A 20570-nucleotide genomic window follows, 5' to 3' on the forward strand; every position below is an offset into this window, starting at 1 on the left:
GTTGATGCATACCCGTGCTGGGAGATGGGCAGTCCCCAGTGCTGACCCTGCTGCTGTTGCAGCTACAGCCTGTGCATGTTTTCCTCAACTACCTTGTGCAGACCAGTGTGGTGGCCAACAGCTGAGAAGAGATGAACCCCACAGCCTTTTGCCTCTTCCTTGATGTCCTGATGAGTTTGGGCTATTTTTTTTTGTAATTCTAGTGCCAATCATGTCCAGTCTAGTCAAATCAGAGAAATATCAGTTTGCCACTGCAGTTAGAGTTCTTGCTCCTCAGTGGGAATGAGTGACATCATTGGACACTAGGTCCCAGAGAATATTCATTTCCCTGTTCTGAGCTGTGCTGTAACCAAGTGTGCATGGGACAGAATAACACTCGAGGGTCCTGAGAGTGTCAGGGTTTCACAATGCGAACTGGTAGCTCAAATGCACAGCTCTGAATTGTGCACATCTGTAGGCAATGCCTGTTGCATGGTRTAATCCTGCTGCCTCTGTCATTCCTGTGCTGCAATAAGGAGAGGGGTCATGCACRGCAAAACTGCCAGAATGAAAATCTATGGTGATGCCAAGTCATTATAGCCCCAGCTTTCAGCACAGCTCTTCAGACTTGTGYGGCATTTCTCCCAAAGGCCCTCAAGGCAGGATCTGTTGCTAGGTCTGAGTCAGGAGGCTAGGTGTTTGAAGCAGTCTGAACACAGAAGCAGWAGCAATATTGAAGAGCTTGCACCTTTTCTGATAGAGGTTGATTGGGTCATGGAGGCTGTGCTTGTGTGATAATCACCACCATCAATCTAACTTGCTCCTTAGAGCCAGAAGTTTATGGGTACGGGCTGGTCTGTGCTGCTGGTCGATGTCAAGTTTCATGCTCTCAGGTGGTGTGATGCTCCTCTGGCAGAGGAGAGAAGGCCTGGACTGATGCGGAAGGATCTGGCCTCTTGGGGTAGGATTTTGGCTTAAATGTGCTTTCATTAGAAGTTGATAAGAATTATATCATTATAGTACTGCTATAGCAGTAGCAAGAGCTGCTGAAAGTGCAGGCTGGGGAGGTTATTTGCATTTCAGGTTCCTGAGTGGAAGAACCTGACAACGCAGTGGAATCTGAAGCATTTGCTCAGGGCAGTTCTGTATGTCGAGCTCAAATTCAGCACAGTCCCTTCCATGGTCCTATTAGAGGTTATTGCCCATGAAATGAAGCTTCTGGGGCCAATGAGTCTTGCAAAACAGCTTGTAGTTGGAGCTGGCTGCAGTTGCTGGGCAATTCTGTGGTCACCTTCRCCATTTCTCCTGAAAAAAGAGCAAGTTTGAATCCCTTTCAGAATTTGCCACCYGCTACACTGGCAGCTTAATGGACCAGATATTGAGACACTCTGACAAAAGTCCCTTGTTAGGAACCAAAACTAAAAAACAAGGACAAAACTTCCAAAATGAAACAAGTTGTGTTTCATTTGCAATATTAAAAAGATGTATTCTTCACTTATTCCCTGTTTGCTTCTTATCTGAAATCTTCCTGCGCAAAACAAGCGATCCAGTCCGGACCTGACCTTGAGTGGTCTCCAAGTCTGTGGATACTCGGAGGCAGAAGCAATACCTRTTTGAGATGATTCCACATCTATATCTAAGATAATTATATCTGAAGTAAAARGGCTTGTACTAATGCAAATTTGGGCTTAATTATTGCTCTAACTTTCTAGGCTGCTGAGCTGGTACAGTGGAAGCAGACCTCAAMCCAACAGCAATGAGGTTTTAGGCAGCTGCAGTGTATTTTGTTTAGGCAGGCATTCAGTAATGCTGGTCAGGACTGGAATATTAATGGGTATGACTTGCAGGTCTAAGTGACAACAGCAAGGCAAAATGTGGGGATGAAAATCTTCATCCACATGTTAACTATTCGCCCACAGAAATGTAAGGGCTGCACTGCTGGATAAAACCTTGATGTGTGGCATCCTTCAGTTATTTGTGCAGGAAAGATGTTATGAGAAGAAATACTGCCAGTACTTGCACGCAYGTGCTGCATGTGTCCATGATGACCTCTGCTGCATTTGCTTTGCCTTTCGGGGAGCTGCAAATCACTCGGACACTAAAAGCATATGGCAGAGTGAAAATGCAACCTGCAAAGCACATAAATAGCAGTCTGTTAAAGCAATAACTGGAACACAGTTTTCTAGCAACCTACTGGATTAAATATTCTTCACATGAAATGCTGACATCTTCAGGCAATGACAAACCTGGGTAGCAACTACCRAAGATAGTAAAACTTCTATCAATGTATTAGGCACCTGTAAAACAGGCACCTTATAAGAGCTGTATAACAATCTGAAAAGGCTAGTTGTAGAAGTCATATCACTTAGGATCTTCTCAACATCAATTTCTAGATTCATGTTATCTGTCCTGAGTCACAGTTGGAATAYGCTGACAGTGCCTCTCCGGAGACTCTTGCCTTAGAAAAATGGGTTTCTTCATTCTGGGCTTAGCGTACAGATTGTCCAATCCACAGTAAATAAAGGCCAGAGGATCTTGCTAATTCTCTGCTATCCAAATGCTTTGGAGAAGGAAGATCCCTTCAAGGCTTCCTACTTTGTTCCCTAACTGATTTGTTTTTAAATGGTGAGTCAAAGATCAGCTGCTTATGGGTGACTTTGAGCTCCTGAAAGCACAGCCTGGTGAGCAGAATGTATCCTCTTTGACTTTGAGCTCATTTCTGCCCTCCCCACTGTGACATGTCTTATTCCTTGCCAAGCAGGGAACAGTTTGCACTTTAGATAAAAATAAGTGAAATTGCAATGGCAGAATGCCCAAACTTGCTGTTTCTGCCTTTTTTGTGCAATAACCGTGCACAGTTGTGTCCTGGAGTCTGAGGGGAACAATAGCACAGYGCTGTGCAGGAGAAAGGCGTGCTGATAAGTGATCAAAGGAAGAAAAAAGGGATTATGTAAACCTGGAATAAAAATAAAGGGCATGCTTTTTAATATAAGGTCAATGTAATTAAATGCTCAGTTAGAACAGTCTTTGTCATTCGCTGAATAATACAGTTACTCGAGAAGATTCATCCTTACTATCATCTCGGCCTGCTGTTTTAAGGTGACTTTTGAACCATGAAGTCTCTTTAAAATATTTTTGGAAAAGTGCTTGTCCCTAAGTCATCTTCTACCTACRGGTTCCTTCAGCCACCTTGACAGTTATCTTGCTGGTTTTGTTCTTTAAATACAGAAATCTGTGGTGTACTGGAATAGCGACTGTGATAAGAATGAGCTTTTCCATATCCCCAGAATTTCTGCTTGGAGGAGACTACTTCTTCCCACTCCTCTGGAAAGACCAGGAAGAGGAGGAGCAGGAATTGTTGTTCTTCTGTATCACACAGTATTTAAACTGATGTTTAAATATCAGGTTTAGGAAAATCTTTATACACAGAGTAATAGCGAGTCTGAGTTACTGCTTTTAAGATAACAAAACTAAGACACCATCTTCAGGCTTATCCAAATSCTGTATAATATTCTTCTGCTATTCAACCTTTCAACAGCTTTCTGTTCAAAAGGGTATGCACAAAATGATKTTCAGGCCTCTAGCAAACCTGTGTGTTGATTTAGTTTCTCCAGCTTGACTTCTGCCCTATTTCTTTGAAGTTGCCCCTTTTGATTTTTATTTTTTTTAAGTCATAAGTGTGATCACATGTCTGTGACTTAKAACTTCAGACAGTTCTGTGAAGTTTCTGAACTTTACTTCCATGCTTGATGGCAGAGGAAGCTGTCAAAAGTCCAGAAATATAACTCTGGGAAATACGAATTTAATCAAGTTCTTCACATTGTCTGATATCCTACCGCTTTTCCACAGGATGTCTCTGACTTTGGCACCACCGAAGAGCCTGAGTGGTTTTATCCCTYTTGTGAAGATCAATGGGAGTGAGATCCTGAAATAGGTTCTCCCAAGGGTGCTGAATGATCCTTATGCCCATCACTTGTTTGCACAACATCATCCTTCTCTTGGGGTGGTGACTCCATTAGGCAAAGSGGTTTTGAGGTGCAGGTGCTGGAGATGATGTCCTGCAGCTGAAGGTCAGCCAGGCAGCACTGAATGCCAAGGCAGGAGTGCTGCTGAGGTTGTGCTGCAGATCCATGTGGGCCAAAGRGAGCTCCATCTCGGTGGAAGCACCAAGAGGATCTTTGAAGGCTAYAGAGACTCTGGTGAAAAGCAGAAGAGCGTGTGGCTGATGCATCTCTATCGCTGTCTCCCTGAACATAGACCTTGCTCTATGTGCATGGGCAAGCAGCTGGTGCAAGTAGGGTGAGGAGATGGGTGAAACCATGTGTTGCTGAGAAACATCTCTATGGCTCCAGCATCTGCTTCTCCGTGCTCCAAAGTGGTGGGCAAAGGATATCTCAAAGTGTCCTGACTAAGCCAGCTTTTATAACAACTCTATTAAGGGTARTGCTTGAGCATGTATGCTAAACTTAAGCCTAACGCTCATTTTCATGGTCAAGTTATCTTGGAAGTAAGGATTTGCTATAAAAACAGCTCTGCAATCCTGAGGCACAGCATTGCTAGTGGGAGTTGCTGCTGGGGTGTGTTTTGAGAAAAATAATGGTGTGGAATAGCTTGTGTTAATTACGCTTAAACCTGTTAGTGTGTTATGCCTGGCCAGTGCTGAGAAGCTCAGTTTTCTGGTGACACGGGAATGGCATTTAGGTTGGGGTTTACTTTTTTCCTCTAAAATCCAAACAAAGAAAAGATTAGACAGTATAATGATTTCATGGTTTAAAATCTCTGTGCTAGAAACAACCTAATTAAATTCCTGACATCATCAGTTTTGTTAGTAAATAGTAACCATGGATGCGGAAGAGTCTTGCATCTCATTATGTCCAGCACTGGGTTTCAATGCAAGAGTCATTAGCTGTGGTGTGGAAGTGTAGAAACAAAAGGAAAGTATGGGACACAGGGATTTTTTCCCCCTCTCATTGATCCAGAACACAGTCCGGGATGAATATCTGTAATGAATTAGCATAGCTTTAATGTAGGGCAGTAGGCCATGGGTTTCTCCAGTGAATGTAGTAAATGGCAGAATATGCACAAGATAGAAACTAAGTCATTGTATGGTGTAGTTAGAGTAAGTGTGTGTTTTATGCTAGTTTATGGAGGATGTGTGTGTATATACATGTACATATTGGGACCAGTGCAATCCAGATGCATAAATCATTTGCTACACCTGTCTTAATGTGGCTAAAAAAATCCAGATTTGCTTGGATATGTGGTGACAGCATTACATGCTGAAGAATGGCTGAATTAGYATGCAGACAGCAAACATGGGCAGAAGGGAAACAGACTTTCTTATAAAGGAACTGATTGAAATCACTCAATGCCACTCTTTATTTAATACAAGATGTACTAGTTAGCACTTCATCTCAATACAAACAACAAATAAATAATGTTTAGTTTCAAGGTTTGACATAAAACTGGTGCCTTGGAAGGAAGTGGGCTTGGATCAATGTAACTGGAACAGATTTTGCTGTTTGGACTTTTTGAATAAATTGGCCTAATATGTCTGAAAGGCAACATACAGCCTACTTATGCACTGCTGTAGGCTGCAGATCTGCAACCACTTACAAGAATGGGTTTATGCTTAGCCTTACAAGTAGAGACAGTGGTTGCAAAGGCAGTAACAGGGTGCTGAATGTAGCATGCATGCAGATATCTYGCACTGATTTTAGTCAAATTCCAAACTTATCTGTAATGCACCTTTAATATGTGCYTTCTTTAGTGATATAAAAAGAAACAGTCACATTAAATATGACATTCTGRATTCTGACAAGAATGAGTTATTGCACATAAGTTTGAAGAATGAGACTTGCTTTATATCAATGACATAGTGCTGGTCATCTGTTTCTTTACATCTTCTGTAAGGGCTGCACAATGACAGAGCCTTCCTCCAACTGCAGCGAGTCTCMGCTGGAGCCCAAAGGGACACCCTGCTGCCTTACCTTCCAAGTCATGCAGCTTTGAAGGGACAACTCCTCAAGGTGCATCTTGAAAGAAAGTGGGGTGATCTGGAGACTATAGAACTCGGAGAGAGAAGTTCTGTGGGGGTTGGACTTGGAAGCTGTTTTGTGGGTCTTTGCATACARCGAAGAGCTCTTTGAAAGACAGTTTAGGTTTTTCTTGATCTATGGGATTCTTTCAGGCATGCTTGAAGTCAAACAGCTGTTCGAGGAAGTTCTTAAATCAGCAAGAAAGGAAAAAACTAGGAAATGATAAAATTTAAAAAGTGAAAAGGAATTTTGAGAAACTTGATGTCAGAGTTTATAACTTGAATAATCAATAGGAAAAAAAAGGTAAACTGGAAAAAAACTTGCAGCTTTGGCAGTGAAGTGTCAGGGCATAAAGGGATCTATATTGGAAGCTGCTATCAATCAGTATACCTAGAGTATAATACTTCTCTGGAGGCCTCTTAAGCGTGGAGCTTTGTGCAATAAATCTGTTCCTGCAACATTTATTCCTTTGTTACATTTGTGGGGAAGAAGAGGTTTCATTATGTATTCTTTATAGCAATGCATAAAATGCATATTTACATTCTTGTGCTATATATTCCATGTTTGAGTGGCAGAATATTAATTTATGTAGTTTTTCTTTGCAACCCGTCCCTCTTTTAATGAATGATTTTGGTGTTCCTGGAGAACGTCTAGAAATAGGTACTCAGGAAATTTTTCCTTGTGATTTGTTTTATTCATTTTCTAGGCAGTTGTCTTGCTGTATACAAAAGGACTCACTAGGCAGGGTGGATATATAGCACATCTGTGTTGACAAAGCATTTTAAAACATTTTTTGCTAATGTCTGTCACTGATGTTTTTTAATTAGCAGAAATTCTGTTCTAACACTGAACCTAGCTATTGTCATATCTTTCATTGGACAGTGTTGGAACGATGCTGAATGGAGCTGACTTTGTTTGTAATACCCCCTTGCCAGTTCATTTGCTACAGTTTTGTCCCAACTGGAGAGAAGATTTGCTTTTGAAAGGGAAACTTCAGTTAGGTTTTTATTACAAAAAAAAAGTAGATAAGAACAAGCCAGCAAGTTGCACTTTTCAGAACAACTGAATCCTGCTTATGAACTTTAGCATCTAAGATGCTCATATTTAGTTTTTTAAGAGGAGCACCTTTTTGCCTCTAAACTACTGAATAATAGTAAAAGTGTAAAGCRCCAAGCTTTACACTTTTATCTGAACCCTGACTCTGTTCTGTTTCTGCCTGTACAGGATCTATTTTCCAGCAGGGATGGGGGTTGATAGCTGAGACCAGACTGGTGACTACGGAAAGTGTCAAATGATTCGCGTAGTCAAAAGGCGTGAAGGGCTTAATAATCCCTCTTCCAATGACCATCATAATTGGAAGATGACTGTGATGCTTAAAAGATTTGCGTTCTCTTCGGTCAAGACCTTTGTGCATATGAAATGCTTTGGCTTTGTTACTTCATAGCCAGTTTTATGTTTGAAGTTTCACATTTCTCTGGAGCTTTGCTCCAACTTGTAGTAATCTTGCATTTAACATGAGATTTTTACCGTTGGCTAAATTGATGACAATACCTTTTTCTGCAGGTGCTTCGTAGTCTGTAGAGATGCGCTCTCTGCGTTGAGCAATTGCCTGAAAGGCAAAACCAAGCCCTGTTGATGGTTGTTTTGCAGGTTACAGCAGTTTTGGTAACCTCTGCGTGCTGGCGGAGATGGGAGGGCAGATTTATAATGGTGCAACAAGGGGCACAGAAGGGAGTCATTTGTATGACTTCCTAACTGCAACGAACAGCTGTAGAAATTCTGATCGCAAAGAAGAGCCAAAAATAATTCTGTGCRCTTTCATCTTCTGTTATAAAACTAGTGCTGGAAGAAAAAAAGTCTTCCCAGGAAGGAAATAAAACTACGAGAACTGATTCAGTGTAGGCAGTGACTGAGATAATGAAATAAAGAATGCTCTTGTCCTGGAAGAAGTACTGATTTCATGCTTATTTTCTTATGGGTGAACTGAAAGGTCAATATAGTTGAACTGTTTGAAGAGAGGCTTTCAGAGTGGGTATGGTTAGAGCTCACTGGATTTGTAGCCTCTATTTATACATATATTTAGGTTTTCAGGAGTCCCTTGGAATACATTTGGCACTCTGAATTGATCAGGTATCACGGCAGCATTAAATGCCCTCAGATTAAGAATGTCTGCCATGAATGTGAAGTTAGCACTGTGGATTATTTCCCCTTTGGTTTTCCAGAAAGTTTTCACTTGCATACACTTCTTGGACAACATTTTTTGGACCTTGTGATTCGTCAGCTCACTTCAAATGTCAGTTCTTTCCTTCAAAACAACTGCTGGGAAAGCAAGTTGCTCCACTGATGTTCTTCACCACAAGGAATGGAAGGGAGGATCTCTCTTGGCTAAATGCTCTACGTGGTATAGAAACAAACAGGAAAAGTAGAAAAAAAGTCAAGCTCTTGTAGCCAGCCATAGGAAGCATTTCCTGTAGAGGATTCTCCTATTAGGAAGAGTTCCTTCAAGTTAAACTGCAATCCCTGAGGTCCAATTGCTGCAGGATGCTCTTAGATGCTGCTGAGTTGGGCAGGTTTCCATTCTGCTCCATTGCCTTTTGGTGCTCCCAGCTCTTTAGAGTGAACTTGCGCAATTAAGAAAAGTCCAAAGGGAGAAAATCTGGGTGAGACGTGCAGTGTAAGCTGAAATAGCAGTGCCTCCTGCTCTAACTCAAAAATTGGGGAATTGGGTTTGTCTCCTGTGGTTCAGAGCCTGGTCCCCTTGACGTACGTGCTGTGCTTGAAGGTCAATAACACTTGCAGAAAAGGATTTAACTGTCCCATCCTACTTGTGGATCCCTGTGGGGGTTAATGGTTCCCAATTAGTGACTCTAATTATATCTTGATAATGCCTTACTTTATTGCTAAGGCAGTTCAGACTTTTTGCACAGCCAGTTTGTGCTTTTGAGGAATCACATCAGTTTTTTTTTTCCATTTGCATTCAGAGTTAGAAAGCGGCCCCATAGAAATCTCAGCTTGCTCAGGGCTGTAGGCATCAAAGGTAGATTATCCAAAATGCTGGCCCTAAGACAAAAAAAAAGACTTTTGTGGGTCTTTTTTTTTGCAGTCATCTTTACTCGGGAGGAAATGAAATGTAGCAGCCTGCATGAGTCATGCATTTTTAGTACATCAGCTTTCACTCTATAGCCTGAAAATGTAGTAACTGCATAGGGTTTTGTCTTGAGGGAAGACATTCAAAGGCTCTGGCACTAGAAAGACCTACCATACTGGGCTGTACGTGCCATTGCTTTCTCTAGACACCCAGTTTTCACTTGGTTTTTCCTTGTGTCATTGCATCTCTCACCAGTTTTTCTCCTCTGAACATCAGAAGGTAAATGAAGCTCATGTTATATTGAGCAGTGTCAAAATGAGCCAGCTGTTCATTTTTAACAGCCTGAGATCTGTTTTTTCTTTTCTTCCTTCTCACCCACCTAGAATAGGAGCTCCTCCTTTGTGCTTACCCTGATCTGAATGCTGCTCAGTATAAAATGTCTGGCTACTTGTGTCTTTCCAGGGCACTTTTCTTTCTGTTGACAAAAGTATCACTTTTTGTAGCTTCTGTAGCACTTGTTCATGCGTCCTGTCAGTCTGTCCTTTCACAGTCACAAGTAACTCRCATCTCATTTTGGACTTGCCACTTGTAGATTTAAAATAATAAAAAAAAATAAAGAATTGAGTACTTATATCTGTGAGTAATGGATAACTGAGGAGGGAGAAACTTGATTTTTAGGAAGCAAACAAGGCTTGGAGTGMTGTTAGCAAAGTAAAAACAATCCATAATACCTATTGTGGACTGCGGAACATTTGGATTGAATTAGAGTGAAATGTTTTGTTTTAACTGTTGTTTTCAGCATCTTTTTGTCAGTTTGAATCCTTTGTGCCCCCAAAAGAGCTATAAAGCATTGCACACTGTAAACATGGCTGTCYTTAATCAAAATCTGTGCACATTGGTATTTGGATGATGAGATTTTCAAAGAATACTGGAAGGCTGCTTTGTATGGGCATCTGAATCTYCCCACTGGTACTTGTAGTGTACAATCACCCTTCTCTTGATATTGTTCAAGCACTGGGCTTTAAATATTGGATTTATAATCATTGCGGTGATTCTGTGCTGATCAGTTAAGGCAACTTTCTCCTGCATTTCCACTCAAGTTGGGCTTTCTGGCCTTTGCCTAAGTTAACTTGCCTCTTGGAAGGCAATAATTAAGGTGGATTCAAGGCCAACCAGCTGTGCATGTTCCTTAAGAGAGTGTACTCTGTCTATAGTAGCTGGGTGTTTTTTCCAGTGCATCAAATCCTTACCAAAGGATCTTTACCAGAGTCTATCTATACATAGTCTCAGGCTTCTTGCATTTAGTGCAGATATCTGTGTGTAAAATCTGGCACACAGGGACATCAGATGGATTTCTAATGCTCTCCGGAGGGTCCTTGGCTCCATAAGCTAGTTAATGGATTACACAAACCATATGCAGCATTTCCATTTCTTATGGGCATAATGGAATAATAGTTTTCATTTAATAAACAACCCAAGCATAATTTAATAAAAGGACATATGCTCCATTCTAGTGAATGAAGTATGCATAAGTGGCATATCAGGGCTAACCCCCTCGCCCTCTTCTCTATATCCTTTCCTTAACTAAGAAGCTTGGCACACGCTGAAATCCTTAAGTGCAAATTTAGGTCACAAACATGTACTAGTTGCTAATACGCTCCACTTCCTAGTGGTTGCACTATGGTGATGTTGATAGCTTGATGTTTGTACTGGTTAGCTTCTAAGGTCTTGCTTGGGATAGATGAGCTATTTCCTTGGAGAAACCTCGCTCCCACCTCCCCATTAATTTAAAAGGCTGGATTCTCATCTGTTGGCTTCACAACCTGTGCAACTGCAGTGAGGAGAGGCGGYTGATTCACTGGTGCAAGGGTGGATTCAGTGGCGGGTAAATATCACTCACCGCCTGCAACTTGCCCTCAGAAAAGCAGCTCTGGAGAAATGGGATGGCTGCCTGGATACCAGCAGTTCTTGGTTTGTTTTCTTCTCCTGTGGTCAGTGTCTGGAAGAAAAGAAAGCAGCTGTCACTGCTGTGAATTACTACAGCAATTCCTGCTACCAAGACGTGGTGCTGGGATGGTTAAAGGTAGGCTGTGTGCACCAGGGTACCACAGACCTGTCCCAAAGTTCTCCACGGTTGCAATATCCTTGCACTGTCCTTGAAGAGCCAGGGATCAGGCACGTGTTGCCACCGGGCAGACAAATCCTGATTCTTTCAACTCCCTAACCTTGTGAAGAGCATGAGGAGGACAGATGTCATGGCCCAGGGCCCACAGCAGTGCCAGATTTACTTCACAGGGCAGACAAACCCTCATAACCAACCCAGGATGACTGTGTTTGACCAAAGATGATGAACTGTGCATAACAGGTAGTATTATCACCACCAAATAAGCTGTACTTCAAAGTCAAACAAAGCTTGCCTGTTGCTTTGTGAAACACTGCCCAGATTTATTCTCAGATTTATCACTAAAAAAATTGTCTGTAAGAAATTCTAGTAGTTGGTAAGAATAGATGGCTCAGAATCCAGCTTGAGCTTTATGGACCTGGAGTCCTCYAGGGACTACCACCAATGTCATGATGTGTCCCAAGCACTTGATTTGTGCAGACAATGTTCTGATCTAGCAGAAAGACACATATAAACTCATGTCGCCAGCAGCCTCTATTGGCGTCACAGATGCAGAGACTCGGGAGTATATTATCCCAGCAAGTGTCAGTGCTAATTTACACATGCTAAGGGCTCATTTGCCTTTTGCTGAGGTCTCTTGGAGAGGTCATCATCAAGTAAAGGAAAAATGTAGTGTCCAACAGGCAAAGCCAGGGCCTGCTCAGCATCCTAGTGCRCAGTGTAAGCCAGAGTAACACAGGGGTCAAATTCCCCTCTTTCCTGAGAAGAATTCCCAGAATTGCTGCAGTATTCAGGAACAAAAGGATGTTTATATCTAGACACAGGTTTAACTGAGTCATCACATTTAGTTTCTCAGTTTGGAAAATAGCTTTTCAGTTTCTTATCTGTATTGCCTCAATACAATCACCTTATGGTGCATGTTTCATATTGGATTTGAAAGCAAAACAATAGTTTMCTTTCAACATGTAACCAAAGGAGCTTTAAAATGTACTTATTTGAAAATGGAGTTGCATGCGTAAGATGTAATGTGAATTCTGTACACCTTTATTTTTTTCTGATTCTATATTGTACATGCTCAGTTTGCAAAGGCGACGGGCASTTGCCCTAGTAAAGATTCTGCCCAAATCCACTGTTTTTAGCTCTTGCTCTGAGAAATACCAGCAAGTTCAGTCAGTGGCTGCACCAGAGGGAAACTGCACGGTGCACTTGCCCTTGCAGCACAGAACCAGGGGGTTTGGTCACTGTTCTTTTGAGAAGCAGATCCCATCTCCAAAGGAGCCCCAGTGCAACTGATCATTCCTCTTCTGCAGAGATCTTCAGTGAGGATCTCTGTCTAAAACTAACAACACTGAATGCCAGCTAGAACATTTTCCTCATGTATTTTTTATGAATAGCCTAAAACAATGTGTTTAAACATGCCCAGTCAAATGTCTCAGGCATATCTCAGTGGTGGCCTGTGCCTGCAATCAGGGCTCCAGTCTACCAAGTTATGGCTGCCCTTCATTAAGGAGAGGACTAGAAGTACAGTCCGAGTCTGAAAGTTGGATGTAGTGAAACACGGCATTTTCCAGGTCTGTCAGTTGACTGATCTCCCCAGATTTTAGGTGTAAATGATGGCTTAACTCCACATTAGCACTTTGGTAATGCTATCTTCTCCTCTACGGTTACTTGTATACCAGTATTTCTCCTGTGTGAGTTTTGGATGACTTGTTGACTTGTTCCAAGCAGCTTTGTAGAGGACTTTAGCCAAAGGGAGCATGAGCTTTCTGTTCTGTCTCCAGGATCAGTCATCTGTTTCATTTGACCACTACCTGTTCTCTGGAGGGAAGGTTGAATGAGATTCTTTGCACTTGGAATGGGATTTGTGTCAGATTTGACTTCATGGAGTAAGACGTGCGTATGAAATAATTGAAAGGCCTTTTTTTATCCAGAAAAAGTAATTTTATCCAGAAAAGGTAATTATCACACACTCGCTGTGTAATACTCCTGTACTATCCTTCCTATATTATCAAACACTTCTAATTGGGTYGTGCTCAAACTCCCCACTGGTGATTCCTGATGCTGTTGCTGCTTGGAGCCTGCCTAGGGACAGGGGCTGCCTGCTGGCTATTGGCTCCCYGATGAGATCAAAGAAGAACCAAAGGGTAGAAAAATAGGGAGAAGAAAGGGAAGGTGTTTTTCGTGCTCTGACAGTGGCCTCCTATGACAGCCTGATGCGACACCAACAGCCCTCTTTGCAGGTGCAAGGTCATGAGACTCACAGTGCACCAGCTTGGGCACTGAGCACCCTTAGGAACTTGGTCCTCGCACCTTCCCAGGTGCCAAACAGGGGGGAACAGGGAGGTGAGTGAAGCTACATGTGCTAATTTATGAGCTAACCTGAGCAGCTGATGTGGTTTGTGCAATGCTGAGCAGGACTGGCAGCCAGCSGGGCTGCTAACTTGCCTGTCACAGTAGTCTCAGGAGGTCCCTTGATGCAGGGAATTCTGCGCCTGCTTCTCCTTTTCCTGCCCTCCTTCTGGATATAACCTCCATCTGCTCCTGCATTCCTGCAGCCCTGGTACTGGATGTTAGCTGCAAAAAGTTGTGCCTGGGTATGCTTGCTGGTGTTTAACCTTGTTTTTATCCCCTTTATACCTCCCCTTGAAGGGAGCAGATACCCAAATTGTGTGATCCAGCACGTTGAGTGGAACAGGCTGCCCAGGGAGGYTGTGGAGTCTCCTACTCTGGAGGTCTTCAAAACCCGCCTGGATGCCACCCTGTGCCACATGCTCTAGGTGTGCCTGCTTGAGCAGGAAGGTTGGACTAGATGATCTGTAGAGGTCCCTTCCAACCTTAAATATTCTGAAAAAATTCTGAGACCTATGCACTGGACACAAAGCTGAAAAGGCTTAAAAATAACCTAGTGATGTCTGCATGTAGCAGCAACAGAGGTTGTTTTTCTGCCTTCTCAGTGAAGGGACCTGCTTTCGTTGCCATCCCTGTGGAAGAAAGAATAAGTGCTAAAAAATAAACTGCTTCTGAGCTCAAGTTTGGCTTTGAAGCTGAACCCCTAAGTGTTCTGAAGGACAAAGTGGCTAGCGAGAAMAGTAATGCAAATGTCAAATAAGTTCATTATTTTGATGAGCTAGTTGATATGCTAGGATGTTTTTTCTCATGTTGATAGAGTGTCAATCTCAGCTATGAACTTTGCTATTTATGACCTTTTATGTAGAGCTGCAAGGCAGAAACGGAAGATAAACAATTTAACACAAGGCAAAACCAGAATTCAGCAGATAACAGGCACCAGTATTAAGTAAATCATCCCATGGTAACAAAGCTATTTGAAAATGCAGCAGCATCACTTACAGTACAGTGGGCAATTAGTTTTAATTAACTTCAAATTCTGACACATAGTGAAAAATCACTTTTTTTTTCTCCTAAGTGCCCAACTAGACAAATGGAAGTTGGGGCATTTGTTCTGCTAGAAAAAGCTATTGCAACTATTATAATGATGCTATTCCTGCTTCTATTTTAAGTGTTATGTCATGTTTTTAATTTTTTATTGATTAGTAACTCCAGATAGTAAACTTGTTCCATACTATAAGCCTTTAAGGTTTTTTTAGAAAAGACTGGTATTTTGAAGGCTCTACTGCATTCATTAATTTTAATTAATCTCTAACATATTGTAGGTTTTACTCACGTGTCCACCCTGTCACAACACACCAGGGAGGCCGTGCGGCCCCTCTCCTGCGTGCYCAGCCTATTGACCCTTTGGAGAGGGCAAAGACTTTCTATAGATCATCCTCTCTTTGCAGCATATTTTTATGGAGTTCAGTGTTTCCAGGGAGCGTGGTATGTGGGAGGGCTCCACCAAGAAGGGGACAGTAGTGACTGTCATCCTTAATGTTAGTGGGGTCCTTGGTAATGTGGCAGATGATGTTTGTGTCTCTCCTCTGGGCTTGTCTGTACCCTGTGAGAAAGCACAAGGTGGAGAGCYCCAAGCTACTGCTGAGCCAGGCTGCAAAGGCCTCAGTGCTGCTCTGGACAGTCCCTGATTAGCAGAGGTTCCTTGCTGTGTGAATAGAGTTTTGCTTCCAGCACCGAAGCAGTTCCTTAGAGGCAGAGAAGATGTCTCTATACTGATCTCTATACCATGATCTTTAGCAGGCAAGTTTGGTGCTGCTGTCCACGGAGTCTGCTGGGACTGCTTAGCATTCACCACGATACCCTCTAATACTGTTTTTGTCTGCAGCGCTGTTGAGAGGAGGAACTTCTGGATGGCAAGTCTGTGACTCCTTTAATAAGAATCCCTTATTCACTTTACTTTTTTTTGCTATAAAGGAAATTAGAGCTAGATACTTCTGCCTACATTACATAGCTCTTACTGCTTGAGTAACCTCCTTGATTTCCCTTGGGTTGTGTAGTAGCTTTTCACATGAGTACAAGTTGGGAACCTTCTTGCTGGGTCTCTCTATGAACACGTTGGCTGAGTGGTGCAGATAGAGGCAAGCAGCTCTGCTACTGCCCTTACCTGCTCAATGACCAGGACGCTCCAGGAAGCACAAGACTTCAGCCAGAACAAGCCAATACGACTGAGATGGGAATCCTATTTGTTACTGTGCAGTCCTCACATTGTGTTCCCTGTGCATTGTGCTCAATATCACTTTGGGGTGATGCTGCATTTCTGCCTTTCTACCTTAAGTCTTTAGTAATATTTTAAGATTGCTTCTTTGGGAAGAGTTCTTATAAAAAGTTGATGTTTCTAACCCTTGTCAAAGAAAATATCTTTGGTCATCTAGGAGTGATGTGAAATCGTGACCTAGAGAGAAGGACTTTGGTATATTCCACGTGGTGTCTTTTCAAAATAAGCATAGTGGCAGTCATTGCTATCAGAGAGTACAAGCCAACGGGCTAAGGAATTATTAGTGTAAATCGGAATAATTGTTTTTATATTCCTAAAGGGCAACAATAMACAGTGAAAACTGCAGTCTCCTCCATGTTGTCCACAGGATATTTGTTGGTGTCAAACCTTGCTCAGTCTGGAGTGAAAGACCAGGATTTTTTTAACGAGTGGCCATTCTGACCTGCTGGATTTTGTGCTGTTCGTATTCCTTTCCTAGCTCTTTTGTTGGCTGGTGGTCCATTTTTCTTTTAAATGAGTGTTGTGGTATAGTTAACAGCTGTGCCTTTCAGACATGAGTTTTTTCTTTACCTGTGGTGGGGAGGAAATGCAGCGGGCACTTCTAAAATGTGCTTTTGAATAGGTCTGTCTGCTAAAGTGAAAAATACTCATGAAATAATCAGGCAGTACAGCAACACTGCTTTCTGACCATCAAAAAGGTCTGCAAACATTTTCCATGCGGAATGCATACAGAGCACAAAACAATTTATGGTATGGCAATGCACTTATTGTCATTGTGCTCTGTATTTAAAGCAAATGAGAAGAGAAGGAAATGGAATCTAAACAAAAGAGAATGATAGGCCTATGCTGGTAATTTTTCTATTAGAGTTTCATAGTGTTCATCATTACTAAGATGATGAGAATTTTGAGTAAATTTACCAGCAACAATTTTCCAGCAGTGCTTCCTAGTCTTGGTATAGGTATGAATATTTCATGCATGACTGATTTTTACTATTAAAATCTATATTTAAAATTTTATCCTCAGACTTACAGTTTGTTCCAAATGGAAATATAGTATTCTTAGTCTTCAGAAAATTGATTTCATATTCTGTGAAAGAAAGAAAAGAAAACTCATAAGAAACTGAAATAAAGCTTGTCCTAATTACAAATTCTTCTGCACAGATGATTTTGTGTTTCTTTTGAGGCTGGTTAAGTTGCCTTTTTTTAAATAAAAATTGGCTTGTGGTTTGGGCTCATTCCAGCACTTAAGCAGGTCCTTACTTTTAATTATGAGTAGTCAGCTAAGTTCCTCAGGTACTTTAGTAAAACATGTGCTGGAATATTTTGAAAAAYTGAGTCTCAAAAGATTTACAGACTATATTATTACTCTTTTTTTGGTAAAGCCTAATGGACACAGAGGGTTCACTCTGGCAGCTGAATTGGCAAGAGCAGTCCCTGTGCCCATTAAGTCCCATTGGTGGAAAGTCCAATATTGGAGATGGGCTTATCTTAAACACAAGGGAATTAGCCTGGCTTCCATTTAAATCACTGGCAAAACTCCAGCTGTATTCAACACCAGAAGGGCTGAGACAACAGGCACACAAACCCCCGATTCTAGACCTGATCCCTGCTTTTCTTAGGCATCCAAAGCTCATGCTGAGTCCTGTGGTCACTTCAGCAGGATTAGGACTGAGCAGATTGTTTGGGTAGGTTTATATTGCCATTCATTGTAAGGAGTACTGATACAGTTCTCAGTGATGTGCAGTTAATAAATACTTATTCGTAGAGAAAAAAACAAAACAAAAACAAAAGACACCTGTTGACAAGGTAAACTGTGGCTGTTCCAAGCAAATTGCTCAAGTATAATAGTGTGGCATGTCTGGTAACCGGTTAAATAGCTCTTCTGCTCTCTGTAACCCAGTTCCAGCAGAGCTCTTGGGCCTGTGCCATTAAATATCTGGCTCTTCCACTCAAGGCAGGATGATGGCACTGCTGAAAGTGGGGCACAGGTTTGGGTGCAAAAGGGCCTAAGTGACTTGTGCCCCACTGGGTCATGTCTGGGGGTTTTGTGTCCTCGATCACTCCCTTGCACACACAGCTCTGGGACCGAGCAGCGTTTGGTAGGGGGCAGCCCCTGATTTCCAAGGCACCTTTTACAAGGCTAATTAAATGTCCTTGGATGATCATTAGAACTACAGCTGGTAATTTCTCACCAAGATCACGTCAGGAAAGATGTGTGATACTYGGGTGTAAACTCTGCAGGGCTGTCTGTGCCTCTGAGCATTAATAAAGGTGATAATGACTATCCTAATGATATGGGTGCTTATGAATAGCATTTTCTAGAACATCTGGTTTAAATTGAGATATATATAAATTCAGACACTTGCTGAGCTAGTCATGAACTTGGTCTTCTCATATTTGCCTTGTGTTAAAATCTAAACACTTGAATCAGTGGCAAGATCCTATGTGCAGACAATGTACAGGGTCTAATTTTATTTGTAGAGGAAGAACTCAGACTCCAGCCTGGAAAAAAGACAATCCATCCTTAACTTATGCTTTTAAAATAGTGATTATAAAATCATCTGAAATGTGGTTTCATCTAAATAAAATATAAAATCATCTGAAATGTGTGGTTTTCCTAATATGCTGAAGTAACCAATATTATATATATGGACATTCTAGTTCACTGATGTTGAACTTCCTTGGCATTGTAGGTGCGCATATATATATATATTTTCTGGGTCCTTAATAGTATTTTGAGACAAGGAGAAGGGACAGGTGATTACAGCAATCATGTTTGYATTAACAAAATGAGAACCAAATATAATTATATACGTGCTAGATGACTTCTCACCAGAAAAAGGTGAGGAAAAGAATATCCAACACAAAGATGAGGCCCTGAGATAACAGCCATGTTGGAAAAGAATTAGCCATTTGGAATTTGAACTTGCCACCCATGGAAAACAATGGGAAAGAGAAGGCTGCAGTGCTGGACTCACCTGGGCAGTTTTTTAGGGTGTGCTGCCTTCTTGACCCTGTATGTGCTGGGAGGTTGGACTAGATGATCTCAAAAGGTCCCTTTATGATTCTCTGACTCTACGATTCTGCTGCCCCAGGCTCTTTGTACGACCCTTGAAAGCTACAGACAGCAACTCTGACCTGCGAGGCCAGAAGTTTTCTAAGGTGACTTTTGAATGCAGAAACATGATGTGTTCTTTCAGTTTGTTTTCAGTTTAAATGCTGAATGTTTTGCATCTATTTGGATCATAGTTCTCACACAAAGAATTAATCACCTGTTGCCTTAATAGGCACAAAGTTATCRCAAGTGAAATGTTTAAAGGAATTGCACTTCAACTATCAGAACACAGCTCAGGCAACTGATGTACAGCATGGAGCTGGGTCTCTCATTACTACCTATGGGAGTGTATAATGGTTAAATTAGCTGCAGGTGGGCTCCCCTGTTGCTCTGGAGCACATTAGAGGCATCTTGAGAGTTGCAAGCAACCTTAAAGAAATCAGACATAATGGCCTCAAACAATAGTAATCCTTGTAGATCGTAACATGCTCCAGATGCCTGAGAGGTACTGAGCAAATTAAGTTCCATTTATGGGAGACTTCTTGGGTTTTGCTGCTCTGGAAAATGGTGTGTTTTGGGGAAGTGGAAAATAGTCATGCGTGCTAAGGATAATTGAATGTTGTGGTGCGGTAAAGCAGTTGATAGTGAAGCTGGGAGGGAAAATGACTGTGAAAAATCTCTTTTGTAGTACTCCTTGAGAGCAGGGGAAGTGAGATGGAGAAGCAGCACTTCACTGTGGAGTCCATGGCCATGGGCAAGGTGGTGGGAGCTTCTGGAGCCGTGCAGGGCAGCTGCATGGTGTGCTTGGGTTCAGCACGTGGGAAGGCTGCAGTGCCGAATGGGATTTGTGGTGCGTGTCTCTGCCTGTTGGGTACTGACCTTCCCAGCCAGACCACGTTGTGCCATCGATGCCGCTGCGTGGTGCGTCCATCTCTTGGTGGAGAAGGACGTTGCTCCTCCACGTCATGGTGAGCGCACGCTGGGATGATGTCCTGGAGGTTGGTGATGAGGCTGGATGTTCTCCATGGTGGAACAGAGTGGATGAGCCATGGGGGCCTGGCCATCAGGTCAGCTCAATGGGTGCTGTTCCTGAGGGAACTGCAGGGGTTTGGGCCTGTGCAGCATGTCCCAAAACGGGAACACTCTGGAATCAGCCCGTAAGCTGTTTCACAGGGAATGCACAAACACACGGGGCCCCTTCAGGAGTTACTTCTTGGTGCTGCTTTGTGTTTTCCAGGCAGGTTCCTTGGCTTGTGTTCGGCAACACTGAGGGTGGCAGTGACCTCTCGGTGTCCCCAACAGCCTGACCATGGCCTGTGACGATGGTCACGAAGGTGCCTGTTGGTGATGGTCACGAAGGTGCCGTGGGCTGGGCCCACCCTGCGTGGGGAGCCCTGTTATGGCCTGGGCTCCAGGTGGGCCAGGCCTGGCCCCCGGCACCTCATGGCGCCTGCCCCAGGGTCCGCAGCGCCCGGGCGGCTCCATCGGTGACTCCCGCCTGGGCTTTTCTCCCTTTCCCTCCTCTTTTTGCTGCCGTTGAAGCCTAACGGCCGCCGCAGGCGGAGGGCGGGCGGGCTGCGGCGCCCCCTCGGAGCCCGGCGGGCGGGCGGGGAGCGGCGCTGAGGGGAGGGGAGGGACGGGGCGGGCGGCAGGAGGCGGCGGCG

This window comes from Nothoprocta perdicaria, unplaced genomic scaffold (genome assembly GCF_003342845.1).
Source record: "Nothoprocta perdicaria isolate Ctin4 unplaced genomic scaffold, notPer1 scaffold_217, whole genome shotgun sequence".
In the NCBI taxonomy this organism is placed as follows: domain Eukaryota; kingdom Metazoa; phylum Chordata; class Aves; order Tinamiformes; family Tinamidae; genus Nothoprocta; species Nothoprocta perdicaria.